The following is a 23,350-nucleotide window of genomic DNA, read 5'->3' on the forward strand; positions in this document are numbered from 1 at the left end:
AAAGTCATGATTCAGGTATGGATGGCAAAGGGGGTGAATGGGATTTTGGAGGAAAGAGGACAATAAGGTCAGGAGTCTGGAGGGAGGGAGAGTTTATAAACTTTTGTAGGTTAAGAGATCTTTTAGGTGATGTGGGGACAGAATGGTAAGGGGCGCCCTGAATGTCAGTTTATGAGCTGCCTTCTGCAAGAGCTGCCCAGAGGCTAATGCCCGTAGGCAGGGGGCCCATCCCCGAACTGTGGGGTCTAATTGCTTGGAGAGATAAGCTGCTGGGGCAAAGGATGGGCCATAATATTGGCCTAGGACTCCTAGAGCTTGACTGGACCTCTCATGAATGTATAATGAGAAGGGCTTCGACAAATCAGGAAGATGGAGAGCTGGGGCTTCCACAAGGGCTTGACAGAGCTTAATGAAGGAGTGTTGGGGTGAGGAGGATAAAGGTTTTTTAGGGGGGGCTCTTGCTGAGGTCGTATAGGGGTTTTGCCAACAGGGAGCAGGGAGAAGTTAGGGATTTACGGTCTAAAATATCTAGCCAGGCTTAGAAAGGAAAGGATTTCTGTCTTGGTTTTGGGAATGGGCAGGTCAGAGAGGAGCCATTTTCTGTCTAAGGTAATGGACTTTCTTTGTTGAGATAGAAGGAATCTGAGGTAAGTGACAGGAGGGGAAGAGATTTGAGCTTTGACGGGGGATACTCGGTAACTTCTGGACGCTAGAAGGTTAAGTAGGGAGGCAGTGTCAAGTTGAGACTGTTCTCACGAGAGACTGCAGAGTAGAAGATTGTCCATGTATTATAATAAGGTGGACTTGGAGTGATCATGATGAAACTGTTTGAGGTCTTGAGCTAGGACCTGTCTAAAAATATGGGGACTATCTCGGAAGCTTTGTGGCAAAACTGTCCAGGTGAGTTGTTCAGAATGTCTTGTGTATGTGTCCGTCCAGGTGAAGATGAAAAAATCTTTGGGAGCAGGGGTCTAGAGGGATAGAAAAATGGGTCCTTGAGATCTAGGACTGAGAAGTGGGATGCTGAGGCTGTATGGATTTGGAACTAAGGGATGGATAGGGACAATGGCTATGTTGATGAGGCGAAGGTCTTGGACAAGGCGGCAAGATCCGTTGGTTTTTTTAACAGCTAATATGGGGGTATTAAATGGGGAATGAGTGGGTCTGCTTGAATGATGGGTTGGAGGCCTATGAGGGCTGAAGTGGTTAGGGGGTATTGGACCTGACAGATATACTGAGAGGGGTCACATAATTTGATAGAGGCAGGGGGACATAGGGCCACGGAGGGGCTTGTAATGTCCCAAACTTTGGGATTTACAGGGTGTATGAGGGCAGAACCGGAGCTTTCATTGGGTAGAGGGGGGTCGTCGGCTATGAGGGCCATCAGAAAGGGAGTACTGGGGGCTGTGGGAGTGGATATAGTTATGGAAACGTGGAGGAGGGAAAGGATGTCTCGTCCTAGTAAAGGGATGGGACACTGGGGCATAACCAGGAAGGAGTGGGAGAAAGGTATGGGATTGTCTTGGATTGTGCATAAAAGGGTGGGTGGAGGGTTTAATGGGAAAATCTGTTTACCTCCTACTCTGACTATAGGAGTAATGGCTGGCATGGTAGGGCCCCGGTATTCTCACAAGACTGAGAAGGTGGCTCTTGTATCTAGGAGGAAGGAGATGGGGTGACCGTCTACTGTTAAAGTAACCCTGGGCTCCTGTTTGGTGATGGAAATGGTTGGGCGAGAAGCCCCCGGGTCCCATCAATCTTCTTCTGCCAGCCCCACTACGGCAGGCTTAGGATGGGGGTTGTTCGTCCAGCCTCCCCTTCGGGTGGTTGGGCAATCAGACCCCCAGTGGCCCTTTTTGTGGCATCTGGGGCATGGGGTGGTAGGAGATCTGGGGGAGGGGCACGCCCTTGACCAATGTCCCTCTTTTCTGCACTTGAAACAAGCTCTTGGGGGGGCTTGTTTGTAGAGGGGCGCCCAGGTTGTGGTTTTATCAGCTGGGCCAGCATCTGGAAATTGGCCTGATCAGCCTTTTGTTTACAGCATTCTTTCTCCTCCTCCCGCTTATGGAAGACTTTACAGGCCACTGTTAGGATCTCAGTCTGTGGGGTAGCGGGGCCCTGTTCTAACTTTTTGAGTTTAGCTTTAATGTCGGGGTAGCCTTGAGCTAGGAAGTATGTCATAAGGACATGTCTTCCTTCAGGTGTTTCTGGGTCCAGGCTGGTATACTGTAATAGGGCTTGAGTGAGTCTGTCTAAGAACTCGGAGGGGATTTCATCTCTCTTTTGAATTATGTCTTGGAGCTTTTGAAAATTGACTACTTTACAAGCTGCCCTTTTTCAGACCTGCTATTAAGCAGGAGGCAAAAATATCTCGAGAGCGGAGACTCATGGCGGTGTTATAATTTCAATGTGGGTCTTGTTCGGGGAGAGCAGTGGGGCTAGCGGGATAGGTGGGGTCAGTCCTGTGGGTTTCAGTAGCCTGCATTTGGGCGAAGTCCTAAACTCATCTACGCTCTTCAGGGAGGAGCTTATTGGCCAGGAGCATGAAAATGTCATGATGTGTGAGGCTGTAAGACTGGAGGGTCTATTGAAACTCCCTGATGTATGTCATGGGATCAGTGGAAAAGGAACTTAGGCATTTCTCTAGTTAGGCTAAATCTCTTAAGGAGAAAGGGACGTGAATGTGCACGATGCCTTCGGATCCTGCTACCTCCCGGAGGGGGGCGATAATTTTGGGAGGCTCTCGGGACTGAGTCTGAGGGGGACTGAAGGGTTCTGGCTCAGTCTGTGGGGGAGTGACGCGGTCTAGCCGTGCCTAGTCGAGCAGGTCCTGAAGTGCAGAAGGGGGGCAAAGAAAATAAAGAAAGATAGAATCGGACCCACATGTCGCCAGCTAGCAGCCCAGCTGCTTGCCTCTGCTGCTTTAGTTGGGCTTGAACTCATGACTCTGAGGTTAAGAGTCCCATGCTCTACTGAGCTACAGCAGGGCTCCAGTTAATTGCTTATAGAATACGTTGTTTTCTATTCCTGCCACATCGGCAAGTGGGGGAAGGGCATAGCTAGAAGCAGGGGCGGTGTTTCTACACATCTTCAAGGTCTCCCTATTTTCAGAGTGAGGAGTCTTGGCAAGATATGTTTTTGTGGACAGATAACTTCTAAGGACTGCACCGGTTGTTCTCTAGCTTGTGCTTTCCCATGCTGCGTTCAGACATGGGGGGAGGTGCTTTCCCATTCTCTCTACAAACTTGTGAGAAGACAAAGGCGGTCCCTAACAGGGGAGAAACAGGTGATGAGGGCAAAGACGGAGGAGGCCCCTGGGACCTAGTTAAAGGGGGGCTGAAAGGCTCAGGCTTAATCTGCAGGGAAGGAAGGTGGAGGAGGTGAGATGGGGGAGGAGATGGTTGGGGAGGAAGGGAGAAGGGCTGTTGTAGGAGAAGAAGGGGAAGGGAGTGAACAGGAGGCTTCTGCGGGGGCGGCGGCTTGCAGGCTAGGAGAACTTGGGAGGGGGCGGGGAGAGGAGGAGGCAGAAAGCTTCGACATAGGGAATCTCCTTCCATTTTTTCAGGCGCTGGCAGTAGTTAAAAAGATCGCGAGTGATGTTAGGATCAAGAGTTCCCCCTGCGGGCCATTGCTTGTTATTGTCTAGGGGGGTATGTCAGCCAATCTTGGGAGCAATATTTACGGAGAAGTTTTGGTTTTATATCAGGCGTCAGGGAGAGGGTAGCCAGATGCTTAAGCAGGCATTCAAGAGGTGAACTTTCAGGGAGGGATGAGGAGGCTCCCATGGCTAAAGGACAGAGAAGGAGACAAACGGGAAGACGAACGGAGATCCTCGGACTGGAAGCAGACCACAAGGAGACAAAGGGCGTCCCCGATGATCCTTGGTGGTCTGCGGAAACTCGTATACGAGTCGGAATTTCTTGGGAAGTGTGGGTCGTCACCCAGACTTCCCTAAGAAGGCAGAGTGCCGGAGTCACGAGGTACCTAGCGCTAGGCATGTTCGGCGGACGGAGCAGAAGGAGGAGGGGGGGGAAAGGGAGCGTTCTCATCCACAAAGGAGTCACCTCATTTATGGCTGTTGGAGGTGGGTGCCTGAGAGTCAGCCGCAGCCCAGCCATGAAGGCCTGAGGCGGGGATTTATGACTGTCGGAGGAGGGGTTTGAGCGTCCGCCGCAGCCGTAAAGGCTTGAGGCGGGGATTTATGGCTGTTTGGGGAGGGGCCTGAGGGTCCGCCGCAGCCGTGAAGGCCTGAGGCGGGGAGCGTTCCCTCCTCATCCCCGAGCGTCAGGGCCTTGCCGGACGATCACGGTCAATGGCACTGCGATAGCTCGGGGAAGAGTGGCCCACTCTGGGGGGAAAACTTACCTAAAGGCCAGAGAGGAGTGGTGAGTGTGATGAGCCAGCGCCGGAAAAAGAGGACGAGGGCAAGCTGCTGCTGGTGTCGGGGGAAGACGGGGCCCAGTTGGGGTGTCCCGTCTCCCGGATTTCGGCACCAATGAAAGGAAAGGAGCGACACATAGCAGCAATTCACCGGAGAGTTCCGCTTTATTAGGGAAAGGTGCTGGGTTATATAGGAGGGGGCATGAATTGATTGAGGTGTCACTTCTACGGGGCTGGTGGCTGTTGGCTAGGTGCTGGGATTGGGAGGGGGGCGAGAGGTGATTGGGCTTCAGGTGGCACCGGCGGGAACTGAGGACCCCGAAGAGAAGCCGGAAGTTTGCCATCTTACTGGTGGGGACCCTTCAAAGCCTGTCCTGAATGCTTTACAAGTCCTCTCTGCAAAAAGACTGACAGCACTCCATAGTTTATGCAACTGTTCTTAAACTGTATAAGGACCAGAACTGGAGCAAAGGGATATATAGATAAAAATGACAGATAGATAGATAGACTAATTGATTGATTGATTGACTATAGATGATCAGCTAAATAGTGAAAAGCACAACCCGGGTGCCTACTAAAAACATAGAATGTACACATGTGATTCCCCTTTGAAAGAAAGATCCTTCCTTACAAAGGATGGTCGGGGAAGCATTCATCTTTCTTGAGCTTGGCTCCACTTGACATTTTTTAGTATGTAATATTTACTTTTTCCACATGTTTTCTTTAAACAATTCATTTTTGCCATTTGAAATTTCCATTTGCCATTTGGAAGCATTAAAATGTTACTTCAAGAGAATGAAATAAGAAGACAGCATGCTGCATATAAGAAAAGCTCACAGCTACAGAGCTGTATTGGTGCCAAATTCTGTTTCAGGCACATGTCTAGAAATGGGCACTCTGTTTCCAGGGGGTCTAGCAGGCTTGGGAGAGCTCATCCTCATTGAGAAGGAATCTAGTTGTTCCTAAGCTTGTACTGAGAAGTTAAATGATGGTAGCCAGATTTCCATAGGATTCCTGACCTTGTCTAATTCCAGCCCACGGGGACTTTCCCTGCGTTCCCAGGTCAATCAGGGTGGAGGACAAGGGTGCCATCCTTTTTCCACCTGCTATGCAGGAAGACATTAAGTCAGCCCATGAATTATTTCCACAAGCTCAATTATCTCCCATAATATGTGTATATATGGAGCATAAGTGAACACAAATTTATTTCTAAAATACAAGGGAAATAGTAGGTAACCATTCAGTAATGTAAACCTGTGCTCCCTGTTTTACAAATGAAATAGCCAGGGCACAAAGAGCCACATGGAAAGCTGCTGGCAGGGTAATTATTGGTCTGTTGCCTTATGCTGGTGTTATCCCAGTTAAAGCAGATTTTGCTGGGAGAATGGAGATAACTATACTACATGGGCTTCCTATTTATATGGCATGGAGGAAGATGATCTTTTCTCTTCAGACCCTGTGTCTGAAATGCAATGTAGATTTTAGCATGCGTTGCCTGAATCAAGGATAATCCTGCAAAAAAAACATATTTCAGACATGTTTATGACTGTGGGGAAGTTGGGGTTCCTATGGTCAGGATCCTCACTGAACTTAAACCTCTTGATAATGTAACTGGCCTGTTGCTAGCCTACTGCTTCCACACCCGTAGGCAATAAGCTATTCTTAGGCTATATAGAGAGCTGGCCCAGTGCTCTGGGCGGAGGCAGAGACGCTTGTGCTCAACCTACCGCAGGGAGAACAAGCTGGGTAATAAAACCTTTCACCCCAAAGGAACGTTCTACTGTCATTTTCTTTGGTCACCCTGAATCCATAGCAAACTTGCCAGGGGCTGAACACATTGGCAAGACAATGACCTGCCAGCATGTTTAGTTTTGTGTCCATTAAAATGTTCATTAAAACAATATGTCTACTCAAATCCAAAGAAGTTACTTTAAATTTTTTTTCAAAAATTTAAATAAAACCTAATTGATTCATGGCTTTATTTTTAACCAAAGCAGAAATTATTCTTCCAACAAGTAACCACATATAAATTAATAAGGTACACATATATTCAGTCATATATATATATATCTTGAAAGGAATATATACCTATTAAGAACATACAAAAATGTTTGGCTGACATATAGCCAACTTAAAATATGAAACCAAAAAATAAGGATAGATTTTCTAGCAAAATGTACATAAAACCAAATATAAATATATTTATGCAATAAAACCTCATTAATTCCCATTCCACACACTTAGAATTTATAATTACTCCAGTGTTCTTGGCATTACATATAAGATGAAATTCTGATTAGGTGAAATACTAGTATAAAAAAAAGAAATATTTATAGATGTAAAGCTAACAGTTTCCAAGCATCATTTTAGTAGTAGCTCTCATACTCAATAAATGTCTAATTATAAACAACGTGTTAAGCACTGCCAAGATTCTGTAAGTGTTCTGAGTACTAAAACCAACATTTTAAAGTGATTTCATACATCATGATTATTGTTGATAAGTGAAGAATAATAGCATAGATGGTGTTAAATGCAGTTTCCAAGGCTGGACTGCCTAAAATCAAATCCTGTTGCTACTGCCATGGGCTTTGTATGACCTTGAGCAAGCTATGTTAAACTTCGGTGCCTCAGCTTCCTCAAATGTAAAAAAAAAAATAATGTTCGGGTCAGTGGAGAAGCAATGAATGATGACCCTCTCTTCCCCCACTGCAATGAATCAAATGTTCATGTCCTCGCAAGATTTCTAGGTTGAAACGCCAAGCCCAGTGTAATGGCGTTAAGAGGCGGGGCTTTGGGAAGGTAACTGGGTAATGAGCGTCGGGCCCTTATGCATGGAATTAGTGCCTTTATGAGAAGAGGCTGAAGCGTTAAGTGAGAATACAAGAGGTTAGCCATCTGCCACCCAGAAGAGGGTGCTCACCCGACCTGACGGGGCTGGTGTGCTGCTATCAGGCTTGTGGCCTCCGGAACCATGAGAGCCTCCCAAACTCTGAACCAACTGCAAGAGCTGGCAGATAGAGACCAAAACACCTCTTAATCATCAGAAAGGCTAGGTTGAAGAAATGACTCAGGGTCTCTTAGCCAAAAGGACTTCCTAATCTGCACGCTCAGAATTAGGCCTGCTTAGCTTCCTACTCCCCCAGCAGCTCTGGAAAATCCGGCCTGCCCCTAGTTAACGTCTACAGCCAGGGGTGGACCGAAGGCTTTCTGTGGGCCACCAGCTCCTCAGGTAAGGAGAGAAAGGCACCGGGCTGGTAGGCCCAGTTCCTCTCCCCCTGATATTCCAGGGGATTTCTCTCCATGCCCATGGAGAGGATAAGGGGTACGATAAGAGGCCAGGGGTATGTGAGGGAAAATCCCTCTTTGTGGAAAGGCACTGAGAAGAAGTGCTTGCAGGTTCCGCTTAGCTTTGAGAATTAAATGAGCAGGTGCATGTGCAGAGCGGCCCACTCACGGTGAGCGGTTCCTAAATATTAGCTATTATTACGCCATGTATTATTATTAACTAGGTCACTATTAAGATTTCAAGGAATTTGACTGGATCCAAGATATATATCAAAAGCCGTCTAGTTGGCTTCTAGAGAGCAGAACCACATTGTATTTTTAAGTTCTAAATTCCGATTTAAATTATATTTGGCTATTAACCTTCAAATTTGGGGCAAATTAAGAAGTTACATTGTACAATTAATGTCCTCATGCCTCATCCTATAGAAGCGATTTTCCTCCTAGGTAGCTGCTGTGCACAGGTGTGGCTGGGCTCCTGCTTGTCTACTTTCAGCTGGGGTCAGGGCTTCATTGCTGATTCAGCACAGGTGCAGACGGGGAGGGGGGCGGCGGTGGCGTGGCTTCCTTCACACAGGCAATTAGGGCTGAGCGTCTGGGCAGAGTAAAGAAGCTTTTTCATCTTCATACATAACTTTCTAACTCCTTTCTTTTGAGAGCCCGGTGTTTATTACTACTTTCTCTCTCTGGCCCCGCTTTCTAAGGGGTGTTATAACTTTTGTGTTATGACCTCAAGTTAAATGCCCGTAATATTATACAGGTTTTAAAAACCCAGATTTATCAGGAGGTAATTTGCAGTGTCCACAGGACTCTAAACCACAGTATTTCATGTCCTGGATTGTCTAGCAACTCAGTTGTTCAAAGGTAAACTGATGTATAAATATACTACCTTTTCCAGACATATAAATACCTTAGCTCAAGTTTATTGGCCATATGCTAATGAGAAGCTGTAGGAATGCTTGGTGGCTCTCCTCTGCCAGGTGTTTAGAATGACAATCCCCGTGTGAAAGTTCCCCCTCCCTAGCCCACAGCTCTGCTGGCATCAGTTTCTTCAATTACTGTGTGCCTGAATAATTGATGGAGCTAAGTGAATGCAGGCTCATTTTTTTTCCCCTACCAGGTTCGTTCCTCTTGAGTGCCTCAGCAACATGAGGCAATTTATCATGCTTTCTGTGCAAGAGCGCATAGACTCTTCAAAGAATATATTTAGACTTTCTTTTCCTGTCCAAGAAATAAGCAGTTCTCAGGTTTGCAACATTAAAAGTCCTGGTCAGGAGAGTGGGACCAGCAATAACAGCAGGCCCAAGTGACCCAAATGTAAGCCCCCTATTGCTTTTTTCATCTCACTTCATTTTCCTTTGGAGAAAGATCCAATTAAAATCATTTGTGGGTTTTTCTAAGGATGTTTCCCTCACAGAGATTACATTCAGCTCTTTGGCAAGAAAAATGCCGGAGTACTTACTGACTCTGGGGAACCCCTAGCTGTTTGTGTACTATTTCAGAAGAACCCATTGTGGGTATCTGTGGCCTCTATACAGAGGCTGCTTTCAGAATGTGAATGCTTCCTAACCATTTGGAATGTGCTTAAAATTAAAATCAAGAGTTATGCCCTCACAGGGATGCCTTTATAATATATTCTCGGTTAGAAGATGTCATGATGGCATACAATAAGGACACAGGTTTCTTTTCATCATTCTTTGCCCACCTCCAGCGTGTGAGCTCTAACTTCTGTTTAACATTCAAGAATGTTCTCTGGTACACTTCCATAAAACCTGTCGAAATAAAGGAATTTATAGTGTAAGTTAGTCATTTCCTAGGTGACATTCTAATAAGAAACCCATTTTTGGATAGCAGCCCAATTGGAATTAATGCTCCACTATCCCTCTGGTCAGGAAGCAGCATGTTCAAATTCATCAGATGTTTTGGCACCTGTGTACTCTAATGTTTAGGGTAGTGATGGTGCAGCATCTTACAGGATGACCAATTTGTAAAGAATTATAAATAATTATAGAGCCAAGAGGAATATTATTCAGTCATTGACTTTCTGAGAAATTAGCCTCAGATCTTGCAGATCCTCTTTTTTTTTTTTTCTTGAGAGGGCATCTCTCATATTTATTGATCAAATGGCTGTTAACAATAAAATTCTGTATAGGGGAGTCAATACTCGATGCACAATCATTAATCCATCTCAAGCCTAATTCTCATCAGTCTCCAATCTTCTGAAGCATAATGAACAAGTTCTTACATGGTGAACAAATACTTACACAGTGAATAAGTTCTTACATGGTGAACAGTACAAGGGCAGTCATCACAGAAACTTTCGGTTTTGATCACGCATTATGAACTATAAACAATCAGGTCAAATATGAATATTCGTTTGATTTTTTTTTTTTTTGAGAGGGCATCTCTCATATTTATTGATCAAATGGTTGTTAACAACAATAAAATTCAGTATAGGGGAGTCAATGCTCAATGTACAATCATTAATCCATCTCAAGCCTAATTCTCGTCAGTCTCCAATCTTCTGAAGCATAACAAACAAGTTCTTACATGGTGAACGAATTCTTGCACAGTGAATAAATTCTTAAATGGTGAACAGTACAAGGGCATTCATCACAGAAACTTTCGGTTTTGATCATGCATTATGACCTATAAACAATCAGGTCAAATATGAATATTCGTTTGATTTTTGTACTTGATATATATGTTGATCCCACATTTCTCCTATTATTATTATTTTTATTTTTAATAAAATGCTGAAGTGGTAGGTAGATGCAAGATAAAGGTAGAAAACATAGTTCAGTGCTGTAAGAGGGCAAATGTAGATGATCAGATGATCAGGTGTGTGCCTATGGACCAAGTATTAATCCAGGCTAGACAAGGGCAGCAAGACATCCACGGATGCAGAAGATTTCTCTCAAAGCAGGGGGTGTGAGGTTCTGAGCCTCACCTCTGTTGATCCCCAAATTCTCACCTGATGGCCCCCCTGCGACTGTACCTGTCTTAGGTTGTTCCTGCCTTGAGGAATCTTACCTGTCTCTGGCTAACCAGTCATCTTCCGGGGCCATACAGGGAAATGTAAAGTTGGTAAGTGAGAGAGAAGCCATATTGTTTGCAAAGGTTAGCTTTTTACTTCTTTGCAGATTTATGCCCTGTGGCTTCTATGCCCAGCACTTGTCTCGAGGTATCTTTACCACCTGGAGGAATTATGATACTCGGTAAATTCGATATGAGGCACGAATTCTATTTAAGGGTTGTAATTAGGAAGGAAGAAGAAAAGCTATAGATGTAGCATATGAAGGAAACATGGGAGGATTGATTATTTCTTCGACATATCTTCTTGTAGAGTACCTTAAGTATGTATAGGTTTTAAACTACTAACTAATTTGCACACACATATTAACATAATAGGAATATGGTGACATAAACAAAGCAAATCTATAATTACCATCCATCTCCAGTGAAGTCAAGAAAACCATTTAGGCACCCTAGGCATTTGTGAAAATTTATCTATGATATGATGGATATGGTCCAACTGTACTTGAACCATCAGACAAATTAAAGCAGCCCATTTCTGGGATCTGTTCACATCCCATATGTTCTTTTAACCATAGATAGTCTATAGTCATGAGATTTTGGAGTGCTACAACTTGCACCCCTCCCAACTCCTGGTTGAGTTCCAACAGTACAGATCCGGTCAAATTCGTTGTCTCACTGTATGCACATGCCAGCCTAGACATCTCCCTCCTCATTCCTATGGCAAGTCCAGGAGACGGTGGGCTGGATGCAGCCACAACCACAGCATCGTCCGGATCCCTGTGGAGGCTTTATGATGATCATCCCCCAGCACAAGTCCCCCAGAGAGTGCTGATGCTGGAAGCTCCTCCTCATATCGTATCTTAGTTCATTTTCTGGGTATCCAAGCTAGGCCTTGATCTTCTGCATAGAAACAAACAGACCCTTTGCCCACACTTTGACATGCCCTCTATACCACTGTGCAGAACTCATTGGAGGTCAGCACACAATAACTGCTTTTTTTTTTTTTTTTTTAATTAAGAGAAAGGAATATTATCAGAAAAAAGTACCTCCATAGCTGATCATCTGACACCCTTTAAATGATCAACATTAAGGATATTTAAAGCATGTGTTGATCTTTGATTTACCAATAGTTTATCCTGTTAAGGAGTAATCCCCCTTTTCTTTCTTTCTTTCTTTTTTTTTTTTTTTTTAATTTTTAATCTACACTTACATGAAGAATACTGTTTACTATGCTCTCCCCTATATCAGGTCCCCCCTAACAACCACAATACGGTTACTGTCCATCAGCTTAGCAAAATGTTGTAGAGTCACTACTTGTCCTCTCTGTGTTGTGCAGCCCACCCTCCCCTTTCTCCCTCCCCCGCCATGCATGCTAATCTTAATACCCCCTTATCCCTCCCTGCCCACCCGTCCTCCCCAGTTCCTTTCCCTTTGGTACCTGTTAGTCCATTTTTGGGTTCTGTAATTCCGCTGCTGTTTTGTTCCTTCAGTTTTTCCTTTGTTCTTATACTCCTCAGATGAGTGAAATCATTTGGTATTTCTCTTTCTCCGCTTGGCTTATTTCACTGAGCATAATACTCTCCAGCTCCATCCATGTTGCTGCAAATGGTTGGATTTTTCCACTTCTTATGGCTGAGTAGTATTCCATTGTGTATATGTACCACATCTTCTTTATCCATTCATCTACCAATGGACATTTAGGTTGCTTCCAATTCTTGGCTATTGTAAATAGTGCTGCGATAAACATAGGGGTGCATCTGTCTTTCTCAAACTTGATTGCTGCATTCTTAGGGTAAATTCCTAGGAGTGGAATTCCAGGGTCAAATGGTAGGTCCGTTTTGAGCATTTTGACGCACCTCCATACTGCTTTCCACAATGGTTGAACTAATTTACATTCCCACCAGCAGTGTAGGAGGGTTCCCCTTTCTCCACAGCCTCGCCAACATTTGTTGTTGTTTGTCTTTTGGATGGCAGCTATCCTTACTGGTGTGAGGTGATACCTCATTGTAGTTTTAATTTGCATTTCTCTGATAATTAGTGATGTGGAGCATCTTTTCATGTGTCTCTTGGCCATCTGTATTTCTTTTTTAGAGAACTGTCTGTTCAGTTCCTCTGCCCATTTTTTAATTGGGTTATTTGTTTTTTGTTTGTTGAGGCATGTGAGCTCTTTATATATTCTGGACGTCAAGCCTTTATCGGATCTGTCATTTTCAAATATATTCTCCCATACTGTAGGGTTCCTTTTTGTTCTATTGATGGTGTCTTTCGCTGTACAGAAGCTTTTCAGCTTAATGTAGTCCCACTTGCTCATTTTTGCTGTTGTTTTCCTTGCCCGGGGAGATATGTTCAAGAAGAGATCACTCATGTTTATGTCTAAGAGGTTTTTGCCTATGTTTTTTTCCAAGAGTTTAATGGTTTCATGACTTACATTCAGGTCTTTGATCCATTTTGAATTTACTTTTGTGTATGGGGTTAGACAGTAATCCAGTTTCATTCTCTTACATGTAGCTGTCCAGTTTTGCCAGCACTATCTGTTAAAGAGACTGTCATTTCCCCATTGTATATCCATGGCTCCTTTATCAAATATTAATTGACCATATATGTTTGGGTTAATTTCTGGGGTCTCTAATCTGTTCCACTGGTCTGTGGCTCTGTTCTTGTGCCAGTACCAAATTGTCTTGATTACTATGGCTTTATAGTAGAGCTTGAAGTTGGGGAGTGAGATCCCCCCTACTTTATTCTTCTTTCTCAGGATTGCTTTGGCTATTCGGGGTCTTTGGTGTTTCCATATGAATTTTTGAATTATTTGTTCCAATTCATTGAAGAATGTTGCTGGTAATTTGAGAGGGATTGCATCAAATCTGTATATTGCTTTGGGCAGGATGGCCATTTTGACGATATTAATTCTTCCTAGCCATGAGCATGGGATGAGTTTCCATTTATTAGTGTCCCCTTTAATTTCTCTTAAGAGTGACTTGTAGTTTTCAGAGTATAAGTATTTAACTTCTTTGGTTAGGTTTATTCCTAGGTATTTTATTCTTTTTGATGCAATGGTGAATGGAATTGTTTTCCTGATTTCTCTTTCTATTGATTCGTTGTTAGTGTATAGGACAGCTACAGATTTCTGTGTGTTAATTTTGTATCCTGCAACTTTGCTGTATTCCGATATCAGTTCTAGTAGTTTTGGAGTGGAGTCTTTAGGGTTTTTTATGTACAGTATCATATCATCTGCAAATAGTGACAGTTTAACTTCTTCTTTACCAATCTGGATTCCTTGTATTTCTTTGTTTTGTCTGATTGCCGTGGCTAGGACTTCCAGTACTATGTTAAAATAACAGTGGGGAGAGTGGGCATCCCTGTCTGGTTCCCGATCTCAGAGGAAATGCTTTCAGCTTCTTGCTGTTCAGTATAATGCTGGCTGTGGGTTTATCATATATGGCCTTTATTATGTTGAGGTACTTGCCCTCTATTCCCATTTTGCTGAGAGTTTTTATCATGAATGGATGTTGAATTTTGTCAAATGCTTTTTCAGCATCTATGGAGATGATCATGTGGTTTTTGTCTTTCTTTATGTTGATGTGGTGGATGATGTTGATGGATTTTCGAATGTAAAATCCTTGCATCCCTGGGATGAACCCCACTTGGTCATGGTGTATGATCCTTTTGATATACTGTTGAATTCTGTTTGCTAATATTTTATTGAGTATTTTTGCATCTACATTCATCAGGGATATTGGTCTGTAATTTTCTTTTTTGGTGGGGTCTTTGCCTGGTTTTGGTATTAGGGTGATGTTGGCCTCATAGAATGAGTTTGGGAGTATTCCCTCTTCTTCTATTTTGTGGAACACTTTAAGGAGAATGGGTATTATGTCTTCTCTGTGTGTCTGATAAAATACCGAGGTAAATCCGTCCGGCCCCGGGGTTTTGTTCTTTGGTAGTTTTTTGATTACTGTTTCAATTTCTTTGCTTGTAATTGGTTTCTTTAACTTTTGTGTTTCTTCCTTGGTCAGTCTTGGGAGGTTGTATTTTTCTAGGATGTTGTCCATTTCTTCTAGGTTTTCCAGCTTGTTGGCATATAGGTTTTCATAGTAGTCTTTAATAATTCTTTGTATTTCTGTGGAGTCTGTCGTGATTTTTCCATTCTCATTTCTGATTATGTTGATTTGTGTTGACTCTCTTTTTCTGTTAATAAGTTGGGCTAGAGGCTTATCTATTTGGTTTATTTTCTCAAAGAACCAGCTCTTGGTTTCGTTGATTTTTGCTATTGTTTTATTCTTCTCAATTTTGTTTATTTCTTCTCTGATCTTTATTATGTCCCTCCTTCTGCTGACTTTAGGCCTCATTTGTTCTTCTTTTTCCAGTTTCGATAATTGTGATGTTAGACTATTCATTTGGGATTGTTCTTCCTTCTTCAAGTGTGCCTGGATTGCTATATACTTTCCTCTTAAGACTGCTTTCACTGCATCCCACAGAAGTTGGGGCTTAGTGTTGTTGTTGTCATTTGTTTCTATATGTTCCTTGATCTCTATTTTGATTTGTTCATTGATCCATTGATTATTTAGTAGCATGTTGTTAAGCCTCCATGTGTTTGTGAGCCTTTTTGTTTTCTTTGTAGAATTTATTTCTACTTTCATACCTTTGTGGTCTGAAAAACTGGTTGGTAGAATTTCAATATTTTGGAATTTACTGAGGCTCTTTTTGTGAGCTAGTATGTGGTCTATTCTGGAGAATGTTCCATGTGCACTTGAGAAGAATGTATATCCTGTTGCTTTTGGATGTAGAGTTCTATAGATGTCTATTAGGTCCATCTGTTCTAGTGTGTTGTTCAGTGCCTGTGTGTCTTTACTTATTTTCTGCCCGGTGGATCTATCCTTTGGGGTGAGTGGTGTGTTGAAGTCTCCTACAATGAATGCATTGCAGTCTATTTCCATCTTTAGTTCTGTTAGATATTTGCTTCACATATGCTGGTGCTCCTGTATTGGGTGCATATATATTTAGAATGGTTATATCCTCTTGTTGGACTGAGCCCTTTATCATTATGTAGTATCTTTCTTTATCTCTTGTTACTTTCCTTGTTTTGAAGTCTATTTTGTCTGATATTAGTACTGCAACCCCTGCTTTCTTCTCACTGTTGTTTGCCTGAAATATGTTTTTCCATCCCTTGACTTTTAGTCTATGCTTATCTTTGGGTTTAAGGTGAGTTTCTTGTAAGCAGCATATAGATGGGTCTTGCTTTTTTATCCATTCTATTACTCTATGTGTTTTGATTGGTGCATTAAGTCCATTTACATTTAGGGTGACTATTGAGAGATATGTACTTATTGCCATTGCAGGCTTTAGATTCGTGGTTACCAAAGGTTCAAGGTTAGCTTCTTTAGTATCTTACTGCCTAACTTAGCTCGCTTATTGAGCTGTTATATACACTGTCTGGAGATTCTTTTCTTCTCTCCCTTCTTATTCCTCCTCCTCCATTCTTCATATGTTGTGTGTTTTGTTCTGTGCTCTTTTTAGGGGTGCTCCCATCTAAAGCAGTCCCTGTAGGATGCCCTGTAGAGGTGGTTTGTGGGAAGCAAATTCCCTCAGCTTTTGCTTGTCTGGGAATTGTTTAATCCCGCCATCATATTTAAATGATAGTCGTGCTGGATACAGTATCCTTGGTTCAAGGCCCTTCTGTTTCATTGCATTAAGTATATCATGCCATTCTCTTCTGGCCTGTAGGGTTTCTGTCGAGAAGTCTGATGTTAGCCTGATGGGTTTTCCTTTATAGGTGACCTTTTTCTCTCTAGCTGCCTTTAAAACTCTTTCCTTGTCCTTGATCCTTGCCATTTCAATTACTATGTGTCTTGGTGTTGTCCTCCTTGGATCCTTTCTGTTGGGAGTTCTGTGTAATTCCATGGTCTGTTCGATTATTTCCTCCCCCAGTTTGGGGAAGTTTTCAGCAATTATTTCTTCAAAGAGACTTTCTATCCCTTTTCCTCTTTCTTCTTCTTCTGGTACCCCTATAATACGAATATTATTCCTTTTGGCTTGGTCACATAGTTCTCTTAGTGTTGTTTCATTCCTGGAGATCCTTTTATCTCTATGTCAGCTTGTATACGTTCCTGTTCTCTGGCTTCTATTCCTTCAATGGCCTCTTGCATCTTATCCATTCTGCTTATAAATCCTTCTAGGGATTGTTTCACTTCTGTGATCTCCTTCCTGACCTCTGTGATCTCCTTCTGGACTTCATCCCACTGCTCTTGCATTTTTCTCTGCATCGCATCCCACTGCTCTTGCATTTTTCTCTGCATCTCATCCCATTGCTCTTGCATTTTTCTCTGCATCTCCGTCAGCATGTTCATGACTTTTATTTTGAATTCTTTTTCAGGAGGACTGGTTAGGTCTGTCTCCCTCTCAGGTGTTCTCTCTGTGATCTTTGTCTGCCTGTAGTTTTGCCTTTTCATGGTGATAGAGATAGTTTGCAGATCTGGTACAAGTGACCGCTGGAAGAGCTTCCCTTCTTGTTGGTTTGTGGCCTTCCTCTCCTGGGAGAATAGCGACCTCTAGTGGCTTGTGCTGGGCAGCTGTGCACAGACAGGGCTTCTGCTTCCTGCCCAGTTGCTTTGGGGTTTATCTACACTGTTGCTGTGGGCTTGGCCTGGCTGGGGCTGTTCCTCCAAAATGGTGGAGCCCCGTTGGAGGGGGGAGCGGCCGGGAGGCTATTTATCTCCGTATGGGGCCTCTGTGCTCCCTGCTGCCCAGGGGGTTAGAGTGCCCAGAGATCCCCAGAGTCCCTGCCTCTGGTCTAAGTGACCTGTCCTGCCCCTTTAAGACTTCCAAAAAGCACTCTCCAAACCAAAACAACAACAGCAGCAATGAGAGAGGGAACAGAAAGGAAGAAAAAAAGGAAAAAACACGCGATTTTTTTTTTTTTTTTGTCCTCAGGTGCCGGTCCCAGGCACCCGCTCACTGGTCCTGCTCCCCTGTCTCCCTAGCACCAGGGTCCCTGTCCTTTCAAGGCTTCCAAAAAGCACCCACCCAACGGTCCCGCAGGGAAGGAACGCTTGATATTCTTTGTCCTCAGGCGCTGGTCCCAGGCACCCGCTCACCAGTCCCGCCGCCCTGCCTCCCTAGCACCGGGGTCCCTGTCCCTTTAAGGCTTCCAAAAAGCACTCGCCAAAAAGAGAGAAAAAAAGGGGAAAAACGCGCGATTTCCTCCGTCCTCAGGTGCTGGTCTCAGGCTCCCGCCCACCAGTCCCACAGGGAAAAACGCACAATATTCTTTGTCCTCAGGCACCGGTCCTAGGCACCCGCTCACCAGTCCCGCCGCCCTGCCTCCCTAGCACCGGGGTCCCTCTCCCTTTTAGGCTTCCAAAAAGCACTCGCAAAAAAGAGAAAAAAAAAAGGGGAAAAACGCGCGATTCCCTCTGTCCTCAAGTGCCGGTCTCAGGCACCCGCCCCCCCAGTCCCGCAGGGAAAAACGTGAGATATTCTTTGTCCTCAGGCGCCGGTCCCAGGCACCAACTCACCAGTCCCGCCACCCTGCCTCCCTAGCACCGGGGTCCCTGTCCCTTTAAAGCTTCCAAAAAGCGCTCCCCAAAAAGAGAAAAAAAAAAGGGGAAAAACGCGCGATTTCCTCCGTCCTCAACCGCCGGTCTCAGGCACCCGCCCGCCGGTCCAGCAGGGAGAAATGCGGGATATTCTTTGTCCTCAGGCCCCGGTCCCAGGCACCTGCTCACCGGTCCCGCCACCCTGCCTCCCTAGCAACGGGGTCCCGTCCCTTTAAGGCTTCCAAAAAGCACTTGCCAAAAAAAAACCGCTCCGGTTTCTTTCCACCCGCCAGGAGCCAGGGGGAGGGGCGCTCGGGTCCCGCCGGGCCGGGGCTTGTATCTTACCCCCTTCGCAAGGCGCTGGGTTCTTGCAGGTGTGGATGTGGTCTGGATGTTGTCCTGTGTCCTGTGGTCTCTATTTTAGGAAGATTTTTCTTTGGTATATTTTCATAGCTCTATGTGTTTTTGGGAGGAGATTTCCACTGCTCTACTCCTGCCGCCATCCTGGCTCCGCCTCTCGTTTGATTTTTATACTTGATTTATATGTGGATCCCACATTTATCCCTTTATTATTATTATTTTTTTATTTTTAATAAAATGCTGAAGTGGTAGGTAGATGCAAGATAAAGGTAGAAAACATAGTTTAGTGTTGTTAGAGAGCAATTGTAGATGATCAGGTGTGTGCCTGTAGACTATGTGTTAATCAAACCTAGACAAGGGCATTAAAACATCCACGGATGCAGAAGATTTCTCTCAAAACAGGGGGGGTGAGGTTCTAAGCTTCACCACTGTTGATCCCCAATTTCTCACCTGATGGCCCCCCTGCGACTGTGCCTGTCTTAGGTTGTTCTTCCCTTGAGGAATCTTACCCATCTCTGGCTAACCAGTCATCTTCCGGGGCCATACAGGGAGATGTAAAGTTGGTAAGTGAGAGAGAAGCCATATTGTTTGAAAAGGTTTGCTTTTTACTTTTTTGCAGATTTATGCCCTGTGGCTTCTATGCCCAGCATTTGTCTTGAGGTATCTTTACCACCTGGAGGAATTATGATACTCGGTAAATTCGATATGAGGCACGAATTCTATTTAAGGGTTGTAATTAGGAAGGAAGAAGAAAAGCTATAGAGGTAGCAGGTGGAAGAAAACATGGGAGGATTGATTATTTCTTTGACATATCTTCTTGTAGAGTAACTTCAGCATGTATAGGTTTTAAACTACTAACTAAATTGCGCACACACATTAACATAATAGGAATACAGTTACATAACCAACGCAGATCTATAATTACCAGCCATCTCCAGTGAAGCCAAGAAAACCAGTTAGGCACCCTAGGCATTTGTGAAAATTTGTCTATGATATGATGGATATTGTCCAACTGTACTTGAACAGTCTGAGAGAAATTAGACAAATTAAAGCAACCCATTTCTGGGAACTGTTCACATCCCGTATGTTCTTTTAACTGTAGATAGTCTGTAGTTGTAAGATTTTGGAGTGCTACAACTTGCACTTCTCCTAATTCTTGGTTGAGTTCCAACAGTATAGATCTAGTCAGATTTGTTGTTTTAGTATATGCACAGGCCAGCTTAGATATCTCCTTCTTCATTCCAATGGCAAGTCCAGGAAATGGTGGGATGGATGCAGCTACAACTGCAGCATCGCCTGGATCTTTGTGGAGGTTTTTTGATGATCATCTTCTGGTATGAGTATTCCAGAGAGTGCTGATGTTGGAAGTTCTTCTTCATATCATATCTTAGTTCATTTTCTGGGTAGCCAAATTAGGCTTTGATCTTCTGTATAAAAACAAACAGACTCTTTTGCAGATCCTTTTTAGTCAGGATTAGGAACAGCTGTTAGCTTTCCATAGCTATACTGATCATGCAGGTTAATAAGGTTCTGGTTAATAGAATGCCAAAGAACAATTTATTACAGCACTCAGGCATCAATGTGGAACATACGTATGCCTTCCCAAAGAAACCAACAACCTAAACTATTTTAATGGATAAAATTAATCTTAAATACACTGTAACTTTTAGGAGCCTGTCTTTCAAAAATAAAAAAAAATAACAGCCAGTTAGGGCAATTTTGGATAGGAGAAGGAAGAAAAGCTATATTTTGATAATACATTGTCAGAAAGTGAAATTTTAGTTATGCAGTGACCAGTTAGAGGCACAGCATTCCAAAGCAGAGGGTTTATTTTGAAACTGGATTTCAATCACAGGTTTCATTTACAAAGTTTTAAAACCTTTTAAATGGAATTGAATTTCATTTTTTATGACCCTATTAGATGGTCATTCAGATTTTCAGAACAGATGAGTTAGAAAAACAGTAGATCTTTCCTTTTAAGAGAAGGCCAACAAGAAGTGGGTGAAGAAGCCAGCACACATTCCAGTGCCTTGTGGCCTGAGGGACACCTGAGTAAGCACACTTGCTAGGGAACACCTAAACATCTTCCCCAGGAGGCCAAAGCCCAGCCTGGTTAGCCCCAGTTTTATCTTAAGATTTCTCTGAACAGCCAGCTCCTTTAGACTCTGGAAAATAAGGATTTCATTTCAGAAATTCTATTTTTGGAACCTTGAGCAAAATGCCCATTGTATAAAATGAAGCACAATCATATATGATATCATCTGTCTTCTCAGATTCTTCACTTAAAATTTGATACAGAGACTGTATACTTTGAAGATAGGAAACAATGAGTTGTCATTCATATTCTCCTATGGTTTTTGCTTCAGTGTTGATTCTGCCTCTGCTCTTTTTATCCCAATTTGTAATCTGGAGTTTTAAGAAATGGAAACTTTTAAGATAGTAAGTCTACCCTCAATGCAGACAGACCTTGAGAAAAGAAGTCTGTTGTTGTCACTGTTCCACAATCATCCTGTTCCAGTGAAGTTGTCCTATAATGTCCAGCAACCTGCCCGAAATTGTGCCACTTGGTGATTTCTGTTAAGTTAAGCTAAAACTATTAGTCATTCTCCAAGTGATCCTCATTCAGAAAGGAAAAATATTGGATTATCCTTTTTTCTTTATAAAACAATTTTCTCACAGATAAAAATTGTTTCATTTGAAAAAAAATTAGAACATTTCAGAACTATTCCAAGTAACATGGCATACTTCCAGATCATTTTTTTGAACAATGGTTTGGATTCAAAGATCTTCTGTGCCTTCTCAAATAAAAATATTTGCTCCTGGCAACAGCATGTTTTTCAAGGCCATAGACCATTATTGCTAGAAATGCCTTAGCATTTGGCACTGAGTGCTAAGACATTGAAGGAACGGGGATTTGAAATATTTTCAAATCAACCTCACACTTGTCTAATGATTCTCCCAAGTATTTATAATCTGTTGTCCCATCATAACAAAATTGTGTTAACTGTTACCTATTAAAAATGAATCCATCTTTAACTAGATCTCTGACCTTGGGTAGTTGTGATATTGACTTCTGTAAACTATTTTTGAGTTATACCATCTAGGTGTTACGGTTCATGTATTCATTCATTCACTTTTCCATTCGAAAGTATTTTAGTGCCAACTATCTACAAGGCAGTTTTAGGTGCTATGAATATGAGAACCGACCAAAGATTCTTTCCCCTGAAAACCTACAGTCTGCTGAGATAATACTTGTAAATAGATAACTGTAACAAATGTGAAAAGCAATAAGGACTCTAAAATAGCTGTGGGAGTTCAGAGAAGGGCAATAAGTCAAGAAGAATTTGAGATGGCTTTGCTGAGAATGTCACATTGGACTTGCATCTGGAAAGCTATTTAAGAGTAGAACGTCTAGGGACAATATTTGCGAATACTCCTGGCAGAAGAGAAAAGAGAAAGATCCCAAAACAGGGTGTATGGACAAGGGGTCATGTGTAGTTCAGCTGAAGTGAAGCCAAGCATATGAAGGGGAAGATCTAGAAAAGTAAGTGGGGGCTGGATTATGGAACCTTTGAATACCTAAGATGACTGAGTGTTCATCCGTGCCAATGAGGAACCAGCAAAAGGTTTTGAGTGTGATGATTTAGCAGTAATACATGATCTAGTAATACAATACTAGAGAAAGGGCGAGATGAAGGCAGAGGGAAGTTAGGGTCCCTTTTGCAACATACTGAAGGCTTAAAGTAGGGAAGTGTCAGTGGCACCTACTTATCTCTACACAGGTAGGTGAAAAAAGCATGGCAACATTCGGGATGGAGGACAAAGAAAGGAATCAAGTATGACCCAAAGTTGAAGTACATTGTCCTATAAAATTATAGGGAATCCTAAATCAGAGTTCTCCCAGTCTTCCTACTTGTCCCCCTCTTGGTGTCTGCCTCCTCCAGCCCTGCCTTACTGAGCCATGCTCCTGTTAGAGAATAGGAAAATAGATGTTCACTTTTGGCTTGTTCAGTAAGTAGCAGTGAGGCAAGAGTTACATGGCAATGCTTCTTGTCAGTTTCAGAAATTGTTTGGCCCTGATAGTCACAGAACTCTAATTCAGGTGTGCCAATTTAGTCTTCCTAAGTTACATGCTCTGGAAACAATAACCTGCGTTGGTGCACAGCCCCTGCCTCTCTTGCAGCCTCAGTGTAATCACTTTCTTCATCCTGGTCACTGATTTCCTTGTAGCTCCTCAAGCACACCAAGCCTTTTCCCAACCTCAGGGCCTTTGCACAAGCTGTTTCCTGGAACATCTTTCCCATCAATTTCACATGTCTAGTCCCTTGTCTATTGTTGGTGTTAGCTTACATGTTACCCCCTCAAGAGGGCTTGCCTGACCACCTTCTCTAAATAAAGTCCCAACCATTATTCTCTGAGTCCTTTCTTTTCTACCTAGTATTTATTACAACTATGGCTATTTTATTTGCATGCTAACTCATTTTTTTCCTCTTTTCCTGATAAAACATAGATTCCATGATAGCATAAACCAGATCTCTTTTTCTGATTGCTATATCCCTAGCACCAAGAATTGTGCCTGGCACCCTATAGAAGGTACTCAGTAAGTAGTTGTTGAATTAATAGTGAATTAATAAACACACCTGTTCAGAAAGCTCTACATAACCTGAAACTGTCATCACTTACCCTTAAATAATTAAAGAGACCGGTAACAGTAATCACTTACCTTTACTCTTCTGAGTGACATATTCTATAAGAAGTTC

At 43.1% G+C, this 23,350-nt stretch overlaps 1 protein-coding gene across 3 annotated transcripts in view; it reads left to right on the forward strand.

The window, feature by feature from the left end:
* The window catches only part of LHFPL3 (LHFPL tetraspan subfamily member 3), a 577,619-nt gene that overhangs the window by 386,599 nt on the left and 167,670 nt on the right, over window positions 1-23,350 (forward strand). The gene's annotated exons all lie outside the window — the stretch shown is intronic.

Source organism: Manis javanica, chromosome 6, assembly GCF_040802235.1.
Source record: "Manis javanica isolate MJ-LG chromosome 6, MJ_LKY, whole genome shotgun sequence".
NCBI lineage: Eukaryota > Metazoa > Chordata > Mammalia > Pholidota > Manidae > Manis > Manis javanica.